General features: G+C 41.7%; 1 long non-coding RNA gene across 2 annotated transcripts in view; it reads right to left on the reverse strand.

Moving 5' to 3' along the window:
• LOC138748626 (uncharacterized) overlaps positions 1–17,435 on the reverse strand; it is a 78,706-nt gene extending 61,271 nt beyond the window's left edge. For both annotated transcript variants that reach the window (XR_011348191.1, XR_011348190.1), the window contains exon 1: positions 17,234–17,435. This is a non-coding gene — a long non-coding RNA (uncharacterized lncRNA). The remainder of the gene's footprint in view (positions 1–17,233) is intronic.
• Between the last annotated feature and the right edge of the window lie 4,049 nt (positions 17,436–21,484).

Below are 21,484 nucleotides of genomic sequence, written 5' to 3' on the forward strand. Positions count from 1 at the left end.
ACAATTCATGCTCTGCTTTCCCTACCCAGCCTCGAGGTGTGTTGATCCATGAGGCCCACTTCCAGGGGACAAACATGTGTGGTGTGGATTTAAACCTCCTCGTCACTCCAAGAAACCCGAGTTCCTGACCATCATTTCCCCCTCCTTTCCAAATTTCCACCCCAACATCAATGTTTCAAGATGATTCCCCCCATCAGAATTGGGTCAACTTTCTAAGTTTAGTTAATTTACAAACAATAACAGAGTTAAAACAAAGTGGACAAAAAGCAAAGACAAAGATGAGAGATTGGCTGAAGAACAAGGGATTATGGTGCAAATGGGGACAGTTTACAGCTAAGTATAGCCATGGAAGGCAAGGCCCAGGTACTTGCACATAGTGAACACATGTTTCCAGAAGAGTTGGATATTTTTCTTTAGTCGGACAAGTCACTCTAGCAGTGATATTCAAAGTTATGAAGAGCCAATCAAGATAAACTGTTCTCCTGGCAAAGGGGAGAAGGTTAAGGGAGCAGGGGGTAGGGGGCTGTTACGCCTGAAGGAGAAAAACTCAGGAAACAAAAAGCAAGCACGGATATAAAAGTTATTTCCTTTTACATGGCATTTGTCGATAACATCTGAGAGAGTGGCTGCAGCAAATATAATTATATGGTTTAGAAGTAGGAACTGTCTCATTCATGTGGATATGGACATGCTTAGAGTCCCTTCATGCAGAAGGGTCCCAAAGGAAGCTTGAAAGATTTCAGGGTGACGAGGGAACATGGGGGACTGTGGGCAGATGCAGACCAGGCAGGGAGTGCAGGGTCCGTCTCTGGCACCAAGAGATTTCCTCTTTCAGATAGCTCCTCAGGAACACCTAACCAGATCCAGGAGCACGGCGGGAGAGAAGATGTTGAAAGCAATGGCTTTAGAGGGCAGAACAGTGGCCGTCCAGGGTGGCATATTGTCTTTCTGGCATTGGGGTCAAGGTGATTCACAGCAGGACAGGTGGAGAATGCAAATGTGTGAAGCAGAGGGGTCAAGATATTCCTGTGTGTGAATCAGAAAAGGTTAGCTATCACATGCAGCAAGTGGAGAAGAAAACAAGTTAAAAATTGTTGGAGTTGGAGATAGAAATCAAAGTATTGATATAATTGTTCAATGTGCTGGTGAGGCCATACCTGGAATACTGAGTAAAATTTGGCCCGCTTATTTAAGAAAGCCCAAAAAAGATTCACCTGGCCATTTCCTGGAATGAGAAGGTTTTCCTGTCATGAGGTAAAATGATTCTATGCAATTTAGAGGTAATCTTACTGAAACACTTGACATCTTACGGAGATATAGCAAGGTAAATGATTAAACAAATGAGCATGGTTTAAGGATTAGAGACTGGTTATTTCAGGATCAGGGGACTTATCTACCTTCAGACCACTGGTTTTCAACCTTTTTCTTTCCACTCACAAACCACCTTAAGTATTCCCTATGCCAAAGGTCCTCTGTGATTAGTAAGGGATTGCTTAAGGTGGTATGTGAGTGGAAATAAAAGGTTGAAAACCATCTTTTTAATCGTACCTCATTGACTCGTTATGTGCATGGGTTCATAACTCCAAAGGAAATGAGCCAATGACAATTTTTCTCAAGCAAAATATTTCAGTAACAATTGGGTCTAGAGCAGTGGTTCTCAACCTTTTGTTTCTCCACTCACATCCCACCTTAAGCAATCCCTTACAAATCACAGAGCACCGATGGCATAAGGATCACTTAAAGTGGGATGTGAGTAGAAAGAAAAAGTTTGTAAACCACTCTTTTGAGCGACTAGTTTGCATCAATGTCCTCACTTCTCCTTGGCACATTCATCATGTCCTCCACAGTGAAGACTTTCAGAAAATAATCGTTAAAGGGCTCGGCTATTTCTGCACTATACAATATTAATTCCCCCTTCTCATCTTCTAAGGGTGACTTCACTTTAGTCACCTCGTTTGTCTTTCTTGGTTTATTGTCTGTGCCTCTGCTATAATATTAAATTGGTGGCCTATGGACAACTTCCACTAGTGATTTTCTTTCCCCCCCCCCCTCCCCCTAACTATTCCTAATCTCTATCCAGCACCCTACTGTCTCTCACTAATGCCTGATGACATCCTAGAAAAGCATTTGGGACCACCAATACAAGAAGCATAAAATGTTTGCATGTAGGCACAGGAAATAATTAGGAAGGCTAATTATTACAAGGGGTCTAGAATATCAAAATGGAGAAATTTTGTGTAGCTTTGCATGGGGTTGGTGAGACACTGTGAACACCCTTGATCTCTGTTCAGTAGGGCAGGTTTATCTTCATTGAGACAGTGGGGAGAAGGTTCACTGGCTGAAGAACTGAATTGCAAGAAGAACTCAAAGAGTCAGGCCACATCTGTGGAGGAAAATGCAGGAGAGATAAAATGGACTCTCCATTTCCCTTCTCAGATATCACATGATCCAGCATCTTTTCTGCTCCAGATGCTGCCATCTACAGGTTCACAGGGTTGATTCCTGTTACGCGAAGATTGGAATATGAGGAACCATTGGACAGATTGGTCTTATTGGAGTATAGAAGAATGAAAAGTGATGATATTGAAACATGAGATACTGAAGGAGATTGACTAGGTGGGTCATTGTTAAGAATATGGCGTTGGATATCTTAGCAAAGATTACAGTGAATTTCTTCTCCTAGAGCAGGGGTGGCCAACCTACGGCCCTCAGGCCGACTATGGCTCGTTGCCGATTTTCAAGTGACTTGTTATTAAAAAAAGACAACATTGCCTCTGGTGCGGACCCACGGAGAGTGGGAAGCGAAGTCTCAGCGCTCCCCTGTGGGGTCCAAACTCCTAGTCCGACTGCTGTTGGCTCTGTACAGGCTTTAAACAGCTAGTTAAATGAGCCAACGGAGGGTGAAAGTTGCCATATCTAATATTGTTCGACCCATGGCTTCTTATATTTTTTCCATATGTGGCCCACAATCAAAAAATTTTGGCCATCTCTGTCCTAGAGCTGAAAACTCTGCAGTTCTCTGCTGTAGAAGCAGAGTTATTGAATATATTATTAGTATTAAGAGTAAAATATATACACACACACACACACACACATATATATATATATGATAAAAATTATATAATACAATGATTGCATAGATAGATAGAATCTGATATAATGTATAGATAGATAGATAGAACAAGTCCAGAACTGACAGGCATTTAAACTGGAAGAGACTTAGAGAGTATGGGAAGAGAATAGGATAGTGAAGATGAGGCTGAGATTGGATAAATTTACTGAATGGTGGAAGTAACTCAAGAGACCAATTGACCAACTCTTGCTCCTGTTTCCCATGATATTCCATTAGCTCTCACACTTGGAACATTGGCTGAAATGTTTCACTGACACATCGACAGCATCTCCTGGCCCTTGTCAAAATCGCCTCAAGGAATCACAATAAAAATGCAAGTGTCTTTATTTTCCAAAGATACCTTAGGTGCTTATTTAATATCTGTTTTTATTGTAAAAGAAAAGGATTGCACCTTTCCACCAGTGCAAAAAGCTCCACAACTAAGGCTCTCCGTAGGATGCTTAGTTACCATGGCAACAAACCAGACACAGCAGCCAATATTTAATGAATATTTTAAAAAATTGGCGATCCTGGTGGAGATCTGAAATAAAAAGAGTAAATGCTGGAGAAACTCAGTAAGTCCGACAACATCTGTGGCAAGGGGAACATTTAATGCTTCATGTTTGAGACCTTTCTTGAGAACTGCTTTTTTAAAATTTTTGAGAAGCCAATTTGCAAACAACAATGTCCTGTAACAGCATCACCAGAAAACCTGCTTTGCAGTCATGGTTGAAAGTTGTATAGTTTCTTGTACACAAGGGGCTTGATTTAACATATTGAACGTGCCATAACCCACAGCTTTCTAACTCCACAATGATGAAGCGACAGCTGATATCTTTTTTAGGTTCACAATGAATGAATTTGCTTTTAGGGGAAAAGGCAGCAAGGGCTGGTCCATGATCCGTTTAACCTGAAGTCAGTAATTCCAAATTCTGCAATGATCCCGAATCTAGGTACAGTAAAACCCCTGGTATCCGGCCTCGATGGGGATTGGTAGATACCAGGTAAGTGAATTTTCCAGTTGTTTGAGATTGTGTGTTGCTTGATTGGCAAACTGAAGGTGAGCCATGCCAATTTTAAGCTTCCATAGCTTTTACCTGTTTATTTTCCAAGATTTCTTTTTGCTGGTTGCTTCAGACTGCCGATTGCTCAAATCCCAGATTACAGAAGTTTTACTATAATTGACCAGATGGGATATTTGGGCTTGTACCACATAGTAGTTCCATTCCATCACAGAAAAAGGCAACTCAGCCTAACCAGTCCATGATTCATTTATGCCTCGACTCATCCATCTATCAGTATAGCCTTCTGTTCCCTTCTCCCCCTCCTATGCTTGTCCCCCTTAGATATATCTATAGTATTTCTTCAACCATTCCTCGTGGTGATAATTCCAATGTGTCAACACTGCGTAAAGAAGCTTTTTCTGATTTTTTTGGTTGTATTTCCTTTAATGGGCTGATACTTGTCCACCAACACTCCCATTCCATTGGGATATTGGGTCTGTGGTTAAGGGAGAAGAAATCATTCACAGCTTAATCTTGGGAGCTTCATTAAAAAAGCCATCAGTCATTATCTGGATTCTGCACACCAGGAGGACCGAATTATCAAGTGTATCTTGTGGTCTTAACTCTGGTTAACTTTTGTCGTGGTGTATGTGCTTTTAAGCTGTGTTGACCTTAGTAATGAAACACTTGGCAGGAAAAGGAATTCAATCGGCTCTAAATAAGTTTTCTATTCTGATTATGTTTTTCTTTCTGTAAGAGGAATGGGCAGAGGGGAAAATGAATGAAAAATATCTCTGTGAAAGAAGGATATGGACACTGGCCTAATTTTTGTATCAAAAGACCTGGATCTTTAGCAGGCAGATATGTTGGCTACTGAACTCTAGGTTCCTTTGCAAAACCTGTGGCTGCCTTGTCGGAAGTGTGAAGGTTATGTCAGTAACTCCACATCCACGAATTATTTTTACCTCAGTGTTGTCCTGTCGTGATATCTCCAGCTGCATAAGTGATAATCTTTTAAGATTTTTTTTAAATGAAACTGAATGGAAACTAAAAATCTGTTTCAGGACTCTTCAAATAAATGGATCACCCCCAATGGCTTACAATAAAAAAAAATAAATCAGGCTTTCAATTTGCATTGTTGTTTTTGGTTTAGGAAACTCACAATGTTGAGGATGTGTGTGGCACAACTCCCCATCTTCAGATTCAAGCAGATTTAAAGAAACATCATCTTTAGGAAAGGAAGGTTTTATAAGATGGTGTTAATAAGAACAAAGGAGGTTGTAATTTAATGATGAGAAAAACTTAAGAACATTTCAATGATATTTGTGCACCATCTATAAATGGAATATTTCAGAACACGTCCATTTGTATTTTTGAGCTTTGTCAGTTATTGATACAGATCATTGTTAATAATAATGGAAGAAGCCAGACACAATACATCTGCAGTACACGCTCTCCTCTTTTTTATTTATATCTCTCTCTCTATATATATATCTCTCTATATATATATCTCTATATATATAGAGATATATATATAGAGATATATATATTTATATTTATCTCTCTCTCTATATATATATATCTCTATATATATATATATATATATCTCTATATATATATATATATATATCTCTATATATATATATCTCTATATATATATATATATATCTCTATATATATATATATATCTCTATATATATATATATATATCTCTATATATATATATCTCTATATATATATATATATATCTCTATATATATATATCTCTATATATATATATATATATATATATATATCTCTATATATATATATATATACATACACACACACACACACACAGCCTGGCTCTTCTTGTCTCCAGACAGGAATTCCAGACAGAGTCATTCATCAACAATAGTATACTCTGTCTCATTTTATTAGCTTTTGGATTTTATCACCTAGAAGGAAAAATTGTGTGACTGTTAGATGCCTTTGTGTTCACCTTGCATTCCATGTTATGATAGGTCAAAATTAAGGAGTAAACTCTGGGTACAGGAGAAAAATTACAAAGGATTATCACAACCTCAAAGGCTGGGCAATTTTTAAACTTTATTGGAAATTGATTTTTATTTGCTCTTTGAAGCCCCAACAAAATATGACAAGGGGACGTTTAGTTCTTGAGCAGGTAGGACATTTGAATGAAATACATGGAAGTAATTTTTCTTCAAATGATGCAAACATTCTTTTTGTCATTTGGAAAACTTACAAATTTGCTGGTAGGAGTGAAATGTCATCCTTGGTGAGATGTACTAAAGAGCACTTGTGCCCCAAATTTCTACTTTGGTTCCTATTTCTGGGCACTGTTGGGGTTTTGGAGGTTGCAGTACCTATCCTTTGAAAATTAAGGCTGGTGTAGTTTGTGTTACTTTCATTGGGATTGTGTGGGAAGTGTATTCACTTTACCAGCCTAAAGTAATAATGCTTTCATTTATTTCTCTCTGAAGTGATTGATAATGAGAGACATTAAAGGTTACATTGAAAACTATGAAAATAGTGGATGCTATTTGACCCAAATGATTTAGGTTTGTCTGTGATTTTGTGACCTCCCATGCCTGAGCTTCTGAAAGATCCCTTTTTAATTACATGTTTGGTGCTCTGGATAGAATTATTGTTGCATTAAAAGTTATCAAACGCTTACAACAAATGGACTCATTTGGTATGAGGAAGGAGAAAAGCAGCGATTTATCTCAAAATCTAAAAATAATTGTAATGTGTTTGAGCAATTATTATAAAGGAAGAAAGCATACAAATGACCTGTTTTGTTTACCCTGCCTCTCCCAGCGTTGAATACAAACAGGAAAAGTTGGAAGCGAAGATTTACATTTATTGAGGAGACACCTACTGTACTTCAAGAGTTCTCAAATATCTGGCAGCAGTATAAAATTATTAATATGGAATGCCATGAACTTTCTATTCACCACGTTGGGAGGTGATTGATTGGCACTTAGATAACAGAGGTGTAGAGCTACATTCTTATCTCCCTTTGAACAAGTATCTCAGTGTTGGCTTGCTGTAGGTTGCACTTCTCCTCAATGCAGCAGAAGCAAGTTTTCAGTGCTTGATGGCCCATTGACTAGTGCCGTCCTGCATATTACCTAATATTTTACATATGTTAACGATGACAGTAAAATCCATACTTTCATTTGCCCTTAATGTTAATTATGTGCAGCTTGCAATAAAATAACCCTATCATTCCAAAAGATTTGAACCAAGAAATAATAAGTAAATGTTATTTGAGAAGATGACTTACAATTAAGGAGGGAGTGAAACACAAAAGGCTGCTGATGCAGAGATTGTGATTTAAAAAAAAACATGCCAAAATGCTGGAGGAACTCAACCTGTTTTTTCAGCGACGATAGGAGGAAAAACCCAACACCCAACCCCAACCAACCAATTTTCCCTTGCAACCGCTGCAATCGTGTCTGCCTGTCCCGCATCGGACTTGTCAGCCACAAACGAGCCTGCAGCTGACGTGGACTTTTTACCCCCTCCATAAATCTTCGTCCGCGAAGCCAAGCCAAAGAAAGAAAGAAGAGGAGACAAAGATATATTGCCGATATTTGGGGCCTGGGCCGCCCTTCAAGCATTTCAAAGGTGACTCAGTGAACTGTAGAAAACAAATTTAACAATATACACACATCTTGAAAGATTTAATTGTTTTGTTCTTGCAAATCAAATGGTGAGATGTATTTTGATGTTGTCAAACAGATATTAAAGGGGTAGGTTTCTTATTAATAGCTTGCACATGGTGACAGGATCTGTGGTTATAAATGCTTTCTTGTCTGGAAGAATGATTCCTTTTGTAATTCATATATAGTTTCAAGATGCCTTTTCTCTCTTTGCTGAAATGACATTCAAAGTGTGAAATCTAGATGGCAATTGTATATTTAATTGCTCTTGAAGAATATTATTGTCAACTCGTAGCTTACTGTACAAATATCTTGCTGAATGAGAATAAAGTTCTTGCTTTCTGCACTTATGGGGTGAACGCTAGAGGACAGAACTTCAATAGTATTAAAAATATTTTAATCATGGACGGAGTTATCTTTCACCATTTCGACATATTTTAGCTGTTAGTAAAATAGTGCACAATTTTGAAATGTTCTGTAAACACTTCATACTTGAACACCTATCAGAATATCCATTTAAGGAGTTCAAAATATATGGTAATGTGTCTTAGAATACCCAAGTTATTTTTACAGGGATAATAACAAATTTGCAGGACATAAAACTTAATTTAGGATGCAGTTTTAAAAAAAAAGGATTATTGCAGAAATAAAAACCTTCCTCCCTCTTCAATGTTCTCTATCATGCCACACAAAAATCTTTCTGCCACATATAAAGTCATCAGTTAAAGATAAGTGAGGGTGGATGCTCGATAAATCTTTAGACCCCAAATTATACTAAAAGAACATAAAACTCCAAGGCTTTCGCTGTATGTCCAAAGAAAAAAAAAATGGAGGTAAAAAGTTGAAACTAATTTATTGTCCTGCCTTAAGATAAAAAGATCTTTTCTTGCTTCCCAAGATGAAGGTAACTGTTCTGGATGTAGCTGAAATTATTGAGATGACTTCACCAAATACTATAAAAACAGGTTGAGTTCTAACATGAATAAATTAACTATTTTCAAAGCATGCTTTGCATTTTTTTGTTGCTGGCATAAGAATACAAATTAAGAGCAGACTAATTTTGAGACCAAAGGAATGGATTGATCAAGGCAGGAGATCAATATCAGAATGGCTGTGGGAAAAAGGGGCTGAGGAAATAATTATATGAGCAAGATCAGATTTATTGTCAGAGTACATATATGACATCGCATACAACCCTGAGATTCTTTATCCTGTGGGCAATATGTACTTATTGGTACATATTAAAAAACTGTACACAATGTAGACATGTAAACAAAGAAATGTAAATAAACTGACTGTACAATACAGAGAAAATCAACGCGTGTGCGTGTTCTCTCCATTTATGTAATTCCACTGATTCAGCTCAATACTTATGAACAAAATAGGGCATGCAGAGAATCCCCGATGACAGATCATCAAGCTGAGGTGTTAACCATTTCTCTCCTTCCACAGATTCTGCCTGACCCATTGATTTCCAGCATCCTCTTTATCGGTTTCAATACTGTTGAATGCAATGGTTACACAATTGGATAGCATCATCATTTGGTAAAGTTAGTCAGTACTTTTTCCATAAATGCTTGAATACATTGTGATCAAAAATAGAGGTATCTGTGCGATTATGTCTCAAATTGACAATATTCTTCAAAAGATCTAGGCTACAATCTGTTAACACTAGCAATATCTTGCTTTTCTCCTACCAGATGCGACCATTGGTTCCTGCAGGTTGGGAAACATTTCTTTCTCTTTGTATCTTAATGGAAGAATTCCCTATCGATCAGCTCTCATCTGTATTGAATAATTTGTTTCATGCACAAGACCGGGTCAATCAAATATTTCTGAGCTGCCTACTGTGAAAATGCGTCAGTAGGCTTGATGTCAATGGGGAAGCCAAATCAGTTTCTCTCTACAAAATCTCGAGAGATAAGCCCCAATCTGCTTGTTGTAAGAGATGTATAATTCATATTTCCAACAATAAGCCTATATTGGCAGAAACAACCCAGAGATTTATGCCTTTAAATTTGGTGTTCACATCAACACTGGTAGGATCAGTCTCTTTCCCTCCCTTCACATTGTGTAAGTGTGGACTTCTGTTTAAAGTTTATACACAGAAAAATTGAGCTTCTTGCATGATTTGGGAAGTTTTCAGGAGTGGTTGGTTCCAATTAAATGCTGATTTAATGCCTAATTGGTCTTCAACACTCTATTCAACCTGGCACAACCGAATAAATGCTTCACCACAGGAAAGAGCTATGCCAGAGCTATTTGAAGAGATCATTGACTAATTGTGGGTTAGTTTATTTAATGTCTATTGATTATAGCTACTGGCTGACACCTTCCAGGTTTCCTTAGAACTGGTAAAGTCCATAGGGAATGCTGCTCCATTTGCTGTGAGACTTCAACCATGTGCAGACCAGTTGCTCAGGTGCATTAAAAGGCAATCCCCTTTGAGTTCAGCACGAGGAAGAGTATGAGGAGAAGCAGAACAAGTCGCAAGGAAGATTCTCTAGTTTCCCTTGTCTATGCATGTCTATGCGAGTGGGAGTTAACTATGGCAAATTGCTTCTGATATGCAAATGTAGAACCTGGGGGAGAGTGGAGCAGAGAATTGATAGGAAGGAGGGCCAAATAAAGTATGATTAGTGTTGGGTGGGTGTTTGATTATTGGCTCAGACTCAGTGGGGTGAAGGGCTTGTTTCCATGATTGTATGATTCTATAACACTATCAATTATATGGTCATTTAACCAGATAAAAATAACATTTTCATTCTGATTGCTAATGCTACTTTTATTCACCATCGATTGACAATTGGATTCAGGATGCAAACTATGTTTCCACTATTCCTTCTTGTTGTGTTCAATAGGTTCGATGGATTCAGAGAATAAAGGCTGGACAGAAACAGTGGGCTTTATTTATGCACAGGGGAATTCACAAAAGAGCACACACTCACACAGACTAATGTACATTGAACACAGGCAATGGTATACCCAGAAACAAGGGCTTAACTTCTTCAGCACCCACCACCCACAGGCATGGTATACCCAGAAAGAAGGGTTTTACTTCTTCAGCACCCATCACCCACAGGCATGATATACCCAGAAATGAGGGTTTAACTTCTTCAGTATCCACCATCATATATCATACAACTAATGAGTACATACACATGAACCTGATCTTCAGTGTCACCACTGCTTGGGATCTGGGATGGGTCCATAAAGTTGGTCCTTCAGAGCTGCCCATTGCTCACAGCAATTTTCACAACTAACAAACATATACACAGCAATAATACACAAATATCTACATATCGATTGCTTAAAAACTGTGAAACATTCTCAACTCCCAATTGGAAATGCAAGAGTTAAACACCCAGTACCATCAATTATCTCTCGCAGGCACAACATGCTAACAAACAGTAAATTAATTACAAGTACATCAAATGAACCTGGTCTCCAGCATCACCCAAGGCTCAGGATCTGAGATAGGGCCATTGCATTTGGCCTTCCTGAGCTCCTCATGGCTTGCAACTTGGAGTTCAGAGATAGTCTCCATACAGCAGCAGCAAACAAAGAGAAAGAGAAGGAGAGCGAGAGAGCAGAGCCCGTACGTACTTGGCTTTATCAATGCAAGACCAGTCCACATTACCTGCAAGGACCAATTGTGTATCAGGTTCACCTGTGGGCAGATCTAGCCTTTGATTGGCTGGTGAGGTAACTTCAACAAGGCTCCAGCCAGAGAGGCCACATGACCCTCCATAATCCATACTACACCCTGGAATGTTGTGGTAGTTTTATTTAAGTCAAAATTTCACACAGAGTACCAAAGTAACCCAGCCAATATTTATAAAATTTCAATAATTTGAATTATGGTCAAAAGCTATTATGGTGTGCTGTTTCATGATTAACCATGTCGATGATGACCTTGCACATTGAGTAGTCACTAATCATGCCCCACTCTCTTTCCCTGTACATCCTTGCCTAATGGTTGACCATTCATTATGTTCATGTATTTCTATCCTGCCTGAGTCCTGGTTCTAAAGATAGAGTGAAATCTACCAAGTTACAGATGTCAGCATTATTGCCACCTTGTCACATACTGATGGGAATGGTTCTGTGATACAGAGTGCTGGCAGTTCCTCCATGTAGAAAACATTCACAAGTTTTATTATCATTCCTTGGTGAAGTGAAATTTAAAAGCATCTGACAGGTGATATATGCTGGTTTTAATAGAAATACTTCAAACATACGAATTGCCATACTCAATTAAATTTGCAATCATACAATATATTCAATCAGCCTTTTTCAGAATGTATGAATCTTGGCTATAGGAATGGGTAATTCAGTCCTTCATATTTATTTATTTATTGCTCATCTTTTACCTCCGCTCCATATTCCTGCACTGAACATCAGAAATAGGAACAGGAACAGGACCCCCCCACCACCCCCCCCCCCCCCCCCCCGCCAACATTAAGCCTGGTCTGCCATTCAATGAAATCATGGCTGATCTGATGATCGGCTCATCTCCACATATAGTTTTCCCCATATCCCTTGATTTCCTTACCATGTAAAAATATATCCAACCTGGTCTTAAACATATTTACAGTGGTAGCCTCAACTGCTTCAATGGGCATCGAGTTCCACAGATTCACCACCCTCTGGTTAAAAGAAGTTTCTCCTCATCACTGTCCTAAATCTAATTGCTCTGAATTTTAATACTTCACCCCAGCTCTATACATCCTTATCTCCTGTATAAGTTATTACGTACACAACAGCAGCGATATTAGCCCAGACAGTGTTATATTTAAAAATAATATTAATTAACAATTATATAACACCTACCCCAATTTAACCAAGTTATCTAAACTTAAAATTTATCTGCAATTATCTTATTTAAACTTTACGCGCAAATATATGTGTGAGTGTGTGGGGAATACCCCAAGCCACTACAGCTCAAGGCACAATTCTGGAAAGGCAGTTCAAAGTTCAAAATTCAGAAATTGGGTGATGACACATGGGTTTGAGATTGATGCGACTCGCAGGCTTTAGATGATCGAGGCCCGCAGGCCTTAGCTTAATGGTGAGACACGCAGGCTTTAAATGGTTGAGGCACACAGACCTTAGATGAATGGTGAATGTGGTGCTACCACTATGTGTATCGATATATGTATGCACTCCATGAGCTGGCCCGCCCCCTAAACCTTTGACTCCTCCCTCCCAGATTGTGGTGATATGTAATTATACCATTAGGTCACCAGGGGTCACCCCAGTGACCTTGTATATAAAGCAGTCCAGAACTACAGTCAAGCCTTCCAGGTTCGTCTTGGAGAGAGACAGGACCTCTTAGTGTACATATTAGTTTATTAAATTATACTCACACTGTTGGTGTGGTTATTGTCAGTACACAAATATCCCCATGAAGACTGTTACGCCCAAACCCCTCCCTCAGTATCTGCCTTGGAACCAGGTCAGCAACTTTCAAACTGTGCTGACACCTTAAGATGATTAAAGCCTATTAATTATGATTCTCTGTCTGATTGTGGTTGATGAGTACAATTTAATCACCTTCATTTTAGACAATGGACAAGGTAGTACGGCTGGATAGATTAGACAATGACCCAAGGATCCGGAGTCTTTGACTAAATTCGACCAGTGGGTACACTGCCTCAACACATTCATGAGGTGCTACGACGTGAAGAAGACAAGAGAGAAGTGCTCTTCGTTGAGGTCGGCCACTGGGTTTTCCAAGTGATAAGAGACACTGCTACTTACTCTGAAGTGATCGAGTTCCTGCAGGAGCAGTTTGGGGCCTCGATGAACATCATGTATGCATGATTCCTCCTGGGCAGCCGAAAACAAGCGCCAGGTGAATCGATTTATGAATATATGCGGGCACTGTGGCAGCTGGGGTGAGCCTGGGACTGCCAAGAAGTCTCTGTCCACTTAAAAGGTCTAATACGGGACACACGAGTAGCTGGGTTTAGCACTGACTGCATCAGACCCTGCAGGAAGTAGTGGACTTGTCGAAAATCACTGGAGACAGTGCAGCAAAGCACCAAGGCATTCTCTTCAGGTAATACGGCCACTGCGTGGAGAACATGGGTACTGCCATCTTGGGAAGCGGGGTCCTACGCCATTGCTATCGAGCACCAGAAGTGCTACTTAAAGAGCTGCCCACCCAAAGTACCACGTGCTCTACTTGCAGGAAGAAAAGGCACTACGCAAAAGTGTGTAGGTCCCAACCTTCCCCCAGCAGCCATACGTGTGGCTGACAGATGTCGCCATCTTGCACAGCCCCACTTCTGTCCTCCGGTGGCCAGTGACGAATTGACGGGACCCTGGGGATGGCAAGCCAGGGCAGCACCATTTCCCGTGACATGGGACAGCTCCACATGTGTGACATGGGGTGGCCATCTTGGCGAGCGCACCCAAACCAACACAGTAGCGACTTGGACAGTGACCCTAACAAACTGTTAACACCGAGAGCTTCATCCACCTGGGTACTGGACAGCAATCCTGACACAATGCAAAGTCTCCTTGGCCTACCAGTCCCGCTCAGCCGAGATCAGCAGCTGCTTCACCGTGACACTGAACAGGAACTTTAAACTCCTGGTCAAGCAGCACCTCTGCGCACCGGTCATATTGGGACTGGGTTTCCAATGTCAGCTACAGAGCGTCTGCATGCAGTTCAACGACCCCAAGTTCTGCAACACCAACCAGCCGACCCCCCCCTTGAACACAACCTGTGGCCTCTCCACTCTCCTGGTCCCACCACTGCCCTGTTGGAGAACCTCGGCCCCGATTGCAAGCCAGTAGCCTCTAGGAGCAGATGGTACAGCCCCAGGGGCAGAGCCTTCATTAAAGCAGAGGTCAAATTACATCATGGGGAGCTCAATTTGTGAAGGTAAAGAGCAGAGAGAAACCACACATTGTCATTGACAACTGTTAGATCATAAACCACTTCATCCTGCTGGATGCCTACCCACTTCCCCGTATTGCCGACATGGTCAATGAGATCTCCCAGATCTGGGTTTTCCCAACCACTGACCTCAAGTTGGCTTACCACCAGCTACCAATCCAGCTGGAGGATAGCCCTTACACTGCCTTAGAGGGGGATGGCCACCTCTACCAATTCCTCCACGCCCCTTTCAGAGTCACCACCAGGGTCTGTTTTCCAGGAGATGGATCGCATAGTTGATGACTATAGACTCAAGGCCGCATTCCTCTACCTGGACAATGTGACTAGCTGCAGCCATGACCAGCAGGACCATGACGCCAACCTTCACAAGTTTCTCCAGGAAGCCAAAAGCCTCAATCTGACCTATAGCCAAAATAAGTGCATCTTTAGGATTTAAGGCTGGCCATCCTAGGCTACGTGGTGGAGAATGGTGTCATTGGGCCAGACCCAGACTGCATGTGTCCCCTGTTGGAACTCCCATTACCCCACACCCTCAAGGTCCTGAAAAGGTGTTTGGGCCTTTTCTTATTATGCCCAATGGGTCACCAATTATGTGGACAAAGCACGTCTCCTGGTGAAATGGACCACTTTTCTCCCTTGGCAGAAGCCCAAACAGTGTTCACATGCATCAAGGGCGACATCGTCAAGGTGGCAATGCATGCTGGAGATGAATCCATCCCCATCCAGGTGGGGAGAGATGCGTCTGACTTCGCCCTGGCCGCCACGCTCAACCAGGTGGGCAGACCCACGGCATTCTTTTCTAGAACCCTCCAGGGCACCAAGCTCCAGCACTCAGCCATTGAGAAAGAGGCCCAAGCCATAGTGGAAGCTGTGCACTATTGGAGGCACTGCCTGGCCGGAAAACCATTCACCCTGCTGACTGACCAACGTGCAGTCGTTTTTATGCTTAACAACAAACAGTGGGAAAAAGTTAAGAGCGACATGATCCTGAGGAGGTGAATTGAGCTACCTACCTACAACTATTAGATATTGTACCAGCCCAGGAAGCTCAACGAGCCTCCCAACGCACTGCTCCTGTGGGACATGAGCCAACATGCAACTGGATCACCTCCAAGTTCTCCATGTCCACCTCAGTCATCCAGAGTCACCAGGCTCTACCACTTTGTTAGAGCCCGCAACCTCCCCTACCTGGTTGAAGACATCAGGGAGTTGACAGGCAACTGCCCGGTCTGCGGCAAGTTCAAATCCCAGTTCTACTGACCAGACAAAACCCACCTTATCAAAGCCACCCACCCCTTCGAGCAGCTGAGCATGGACTTTAAGGGACCCCTCCCGTCCACAACAGGAATGTGCACTCCCGCTTCTGCTTTGCTATCCCCTGCACGGATACGGCCACGGCTATAAAGGTACTATGCGGCATCTTTGCTCTGTTCAGGTACTGCTGCTAATATCCATAGCAACCGGGGGTAGTTCTTTATGAGTGAGGAGCTGAGCCAGTACCTGTTGGCCAAGGGCATAACCACAAGCAGGACCAGGGGCTATAACCCCAGGGGGAAAATGGGCAGGTAGAGGGAAAACTCCACCATTTGGAGGACAGTTCTCAGCCCTTAAATCAAAAGGACTATCCATCTCCTGGTAGAAAGACACCCTCCCCAACATGCTCCATGCCACCAGGTCCTTTCTCTGTACAGCCACGAATGCAACACCACATGAAAAGCTCTTTTCCTTCCCCAGGAAGTCGGCATCGGGAACTACTCAACCGTCCTGGCTGACGAACCCTGGGCCGCTGCTGCTCCGAAGGCACATCAGACACCACAAAACTGACCTTCTGGTTGAAAAGGTCCACCTCCTCCATGCTAACCCCCAGTATGCCTACGTGGAGTATCAGGATGGTCAGCAGGACACCGTCTCCATCTGGGACCTGCTGCATGCAGGAGACCCCTTGACTGACCAATCTCCTCTCCCGGTAACCCTGACCAACCAGCCCCACTATTAGTGGCTGATTTCATGCCCGGAACTCCAGCTGACCCAAACACACCCTCAGCCATCGCCTGTTGCACAAGACACCACCCGGGATCTGACAGCTGTGCCACAGCAGACCCTGTGACAGTCGTAGCGACAGACAAGACCTCCAGACAGGCTGAACCTGTAAGGGACTTTGGAACTGCAACACCAAACCACACCACCCCACCCTGCTGGACTTTGTTTAAAAAGGAGGGGTGAATGTGGAGCTACCAGATGTATTCATGTGCTGTATGGGCTGGCCCGCCCCCTGAACCTGTGACTCATTCCTCTCAGATATCCCTATAAAGGCTGTCACGCCCAAACCCCTCCCTCAGTACCTGCCTTGGAACCGGGCCAGCAATGTGCAAGCCGTGCAGACACTTTAAGGTGATCAAAGCCTATTAATCAAGATTCTCTTCCCGATTGTGGTTGATTGGCAGTGTAGTGAGTAACGCAGGCCTTGGATAACATTAGCAGCTCCTGAAGTGGATGAAAGAGACCGGGGTGTGGGGGTGACAGAAGATTGATTACTCACGACATTCTAGCTGAGGCGCTTCAGAGAAATGTCCTTTGAAGATGAGTGCCTTTTTCAGCAATTAGAACTCTTCGCGTGGGTCAGTAGAAGGGTCTCTCGTTCCTCGATATGTAAAAGGCAAAACTCTGGCCGTGCGGTCTATGCCCACACAGTGAGGCCGAGTGGGCTTCAGTCCCACAGAGCAGGTTGGAGATGACCCTCTTCTGCTACTTCCTTTTAAAATGGCATCTTGAACCAAATGTATTCGGGTTTTGTTTTAAAAAAAGATGCTGGTCACATGGTCTTTGCACCTGGGCTTTGGAGACACTGCCTTGCCTTCATGTCAAATGTATCCATTTAAGAACTTGATAATCAAAGCTGCTGGTTTCACAAAGTCACCTCAAATCCTGCAGGCAGATTGTTAAACCTGTTCTCTTAAAGGGACAGTCCTATACAATAAAATGAACTGAAAAACGGTGGGGACGTCACAAAGTGTTTTATGCGGCACCTTATCAAATGCTTTCTGGAAATCCAGGTAAGCAACTTCCATCTGTTCCCCTTCATTTACTACACACATTATATCCTCAAATAACTCAAACAGTACTTGCTTTTGCTGAATCCTTGTTGCATCTGCCTGATGTATCCATTTTACTCCAGATGCCTCACTTTAATTATAGCTTCAAGCATTTTCTGAACCACAGATGTTAAACTAACTGGTCTATTTTTGCTTTTTGCCAACATCCTTATTTGAATTCTGTTGTGACATCCTCTGTCTTCCAATCCACCCTGCCCTCCTTCCTCTTGGTTTCTTTCGTGTTCAGAAACCTATTAATGTCTAATCTGAATGAACACAATAACGCAGCCTGGGTAGATCTATCCAAAGGTTTCTTTCCTTACTCTCTTTCTAAAGAAATTACTTAAAAGCTGACCTTGTTCTCAAGTTGTGCTCCACAGTTCTCGAATCCCCAGCTAGGGGAAATGGCTGCCCTGCCTCTTAGAATATTCTGGGTGAAAACTTCTCTCATTCTTTTAAGCTCTAGATACCCACATGCAACCCTTCAACCTGGGACAAGAGCAGTGAATCTTTCCTGTCCTCTCCCTTAATGATGAGTGCACAATTCTTTTGATAAAAAGATCAAGGCTGCACACAAAGTAGAAGATTAAATATTTTAAATCAGCTTGTTTTATATTAAAATTCTAGAAAATGTTTATCATAGAATGGAGAAATAGAATAGTTGCAAATATACAGTAAAATCCCCAGTATTGGGCATCAATGAAAAAAAGGTAGATGCCGGAAAAGAGAATTTTCTGGTTGCTTGAGATTGTGTGTTGCGTGATTGGTAAACTAACCTCTAGGCTTGTTAATTTTAAACTTCTATATGTTTTTATTTTGTGATTTTTATTTTTGCTGGTGCTTGAGACTACCAGTTGCTTGAATTCCAGGTAACAGGGGTTTTACTGTAATTTTTTTTCAGGTCCAGTTTTACCAAATAATTATAGTCTGTTAAACTTCAGCTTTGTTTCATTCAACAACTTCTTTATAACGAGGATAGTTAATAAGTAGGTGAAGCTCGTTCTGGTTCAGTGACTTCATATGATTTTACCTATTGGATCTTCAACTGTGTTCCCATATGGGACCAGAGCATCACTAGCCCCTTTCACACTTGCATCCCAGTAAATCGGCTGTTCGGTGTCCTGGGATAGGAATGGGGGTTTGACCTTTCAAACTAGGCCATTCCTAACTGGGACACTGAATGCTTTCACACTTGTAAAGGTTTAACCCCAGTGTTTGGTCTGTTCTACCTTTAATCGGAAGTGCCTGGAATGCAATTGCTCGTTTCACATTTGCCGGATCTCAACGCCGGCGGTCGAGGCCGGCAATCCTCAGCGTGAGGTGAAGTCATCTGATGCCAGTGTGGAGCAGATTTTGCTTTCACACTTTAAAGGCAGATTGGTGCTCGATTCCTGGGATCACTGGCAACTGGTGCTACTGACTGCATCCTGGGATTTCCACTTTTAGTCAAAGGAAGATTTCAGGAGTGCTGGCAATTTCACAATGCAATGACCAGCAATGCTAATTGCTTTCAAAGTAATGTGTACAGGCTGATAAATTAGCAAGGATTGAGTTGGAAGAAATGATAATGCTTATCGATGGGGTAATCTTGCATGGGAGTTTGTACAAGCATGAATATTGCAGGACATTACTACAATTCCAAAAGGAAGAAAAAGCCATTGCATCTGGATGTAGAATAGATTGAAGTTAAACACTGCAATTGAGAAAAATATAATTGGAAGTGAAAATCTTTCACTTTTCATCACTCCTGATGATTTAGTATATCATGTATGAAGTAATAATATTAATGGATCTCACGTTATGCCGGATCATGGAGCCAGGCATGGTGAGTACAGGGTCTGGAAAATACATTTAAGCAGGCAATGGCAATTATTGAAGTTGACTTTTAATTATAAATCTCACAAATAAATGTTTGGCTCAGGCTGCTGTTGAACTGATCACTCATTTCTTCCATATATGGTTTTATGATCGAATTCCCCATTCATTATAACCATTGCTTTCACACAATCACATCCTTGTAGTCCAATTTAAAATTCTGTAGTAAATCATTTCACTAAGAGACAGCAGTGAATGCAGCAGAGTAAATTGGCGAGCCACTCAACTGACAGGGTAACAGTGTATTTATTTTGTGGCTAGCGACCTTGATATTTCTTTCTCTTTACTTTGTGCCTTCATTGTCAAGATCAGTAATTGTGAGAACTGGCTGACAGACAGCAGACAAAAGGTGGAATGGAACATGGTGAACACAAGGCCACAGGCAGGCTAAACCGAAAGGTGAAAATCTTCTGCAAAAATTAAGTCTTCTCGGGTGTTTTGTCATCAGGCATTTGTATCTCGTCAACTAGAAAGGGCGCACGGGCTCGAATTTCTATGGAGTTTTCCGTTAGTTTGGTGCAATTACACCAGAAGTGAACCCTAAGAGCTTTTGTGTCGGTTTAGGACATCCTCTTTCCCCCCCCCCCCCGCCCCAGGATTTCTGCTACAGATGCAGCAGAAATTTCAGGGAACATACCGAATGAGAACACATCATCATCCATCAATTATCTGCTGTTACTTTAGAAAGGTATCACTGGCAACTGGTGCTACTGACTGCATCCTGGGATTTCCACATTTAGTCAAAGGAAGATTTCAGGAGTGCTGGCAATTTCACAATGCAATGACTAGCAATGTTAATTGCTTTCAAAGTAATGTGTACAGGCTGATAAATTAGCAAGGAGTGAGTTTATATGATCATTGTACATTTTACTTGTTCATTTGGAGTCCAGTAGAAGTGGTGTCCACAGCTTTGAGCGGCTGGGGGAGGTAAAATTTTCCAGAGACCAGGCCTGGTCTGGCCTGTTAGTGCAAAGGCCCAGAAGCCAGAGAAAATTTGATTTGTCGCCTCAACAACTTCTACCGATGCACCGTGGAAAGCATCCTGGCAGGGTGCATCACTTGGTCAATTGCTCCGCCCAAGATCACAGGAAAAACTGTAGAGGGTCAGCCCCTCACACAAATCTCCCTCCCCTCTACCGACTCCATCCGTCCTCCCTGCTGCCTTGGAATAGCAGTCAATGTGCTGAAAGACTTATTCCACCACGACCAAACTCTTTTCACCTTGCTCCAGTGGAGAACATACACGAGTGTGAGATCATGCCCCATCAGATTCAAGGACAGTTTATTTCCTGCCATTGTCAGACTCCTCGTGTGAATACAATAATATTTGATTTGCTGTTGCTACTGGTCTGTTTTTTTTTTAAAAATGACCAGTTCTCTGGGGAAATTTAAAAAAAAATCTGACAGAGGCCAGGTCCCGACTATTTTGGATATTTGGAGTTGTACTGTATTTCTGCAAAATGACAGGAGAAGACAGTGGAGTGAAAACTTTGTATTAATTAATGGATTTATTGGTGAGGAATGTTGCATTGATGTGAAAGAGTTGCCTTTGTCCTCTGCTGGTACATGTTGTCCATCAGTTGAAATGTCATTTAATTTAAAAAAAATACACAGTTACAGCGTTCCAGGAAATTATTGCCATTTTGCCAGAACACATACTGTGTAAATTCTGATATCTTACCTACTAAACCTCTGGTAAATTTCCTGCAACACCTGCAGTCTAAAGTTAACTGCAGATATTCCATGAACAATGGGCCAAAGAATGGCATGTATCGATCACGTGCATTTCAAGTCCTGCCTCTTTAATTACCAGTATGCTTCTA

The sequence above is a fragment of the Narcine bancroftii genome, chromosome 13 (genome assembly GCF_036971445.1).
Source record: "Narcine bancroftii isolate sNarBan1 chromosome 13, sNarBan1.hap1, whole genome shotgun sequence".
In the NCBI taxonomy this organism is placed as follows: Eukaryota; Metazoa; Chordata; class Chondrichthyes; order Torpediniformes; family Narcinidae; genus Narcine; species Narcine bancroftii.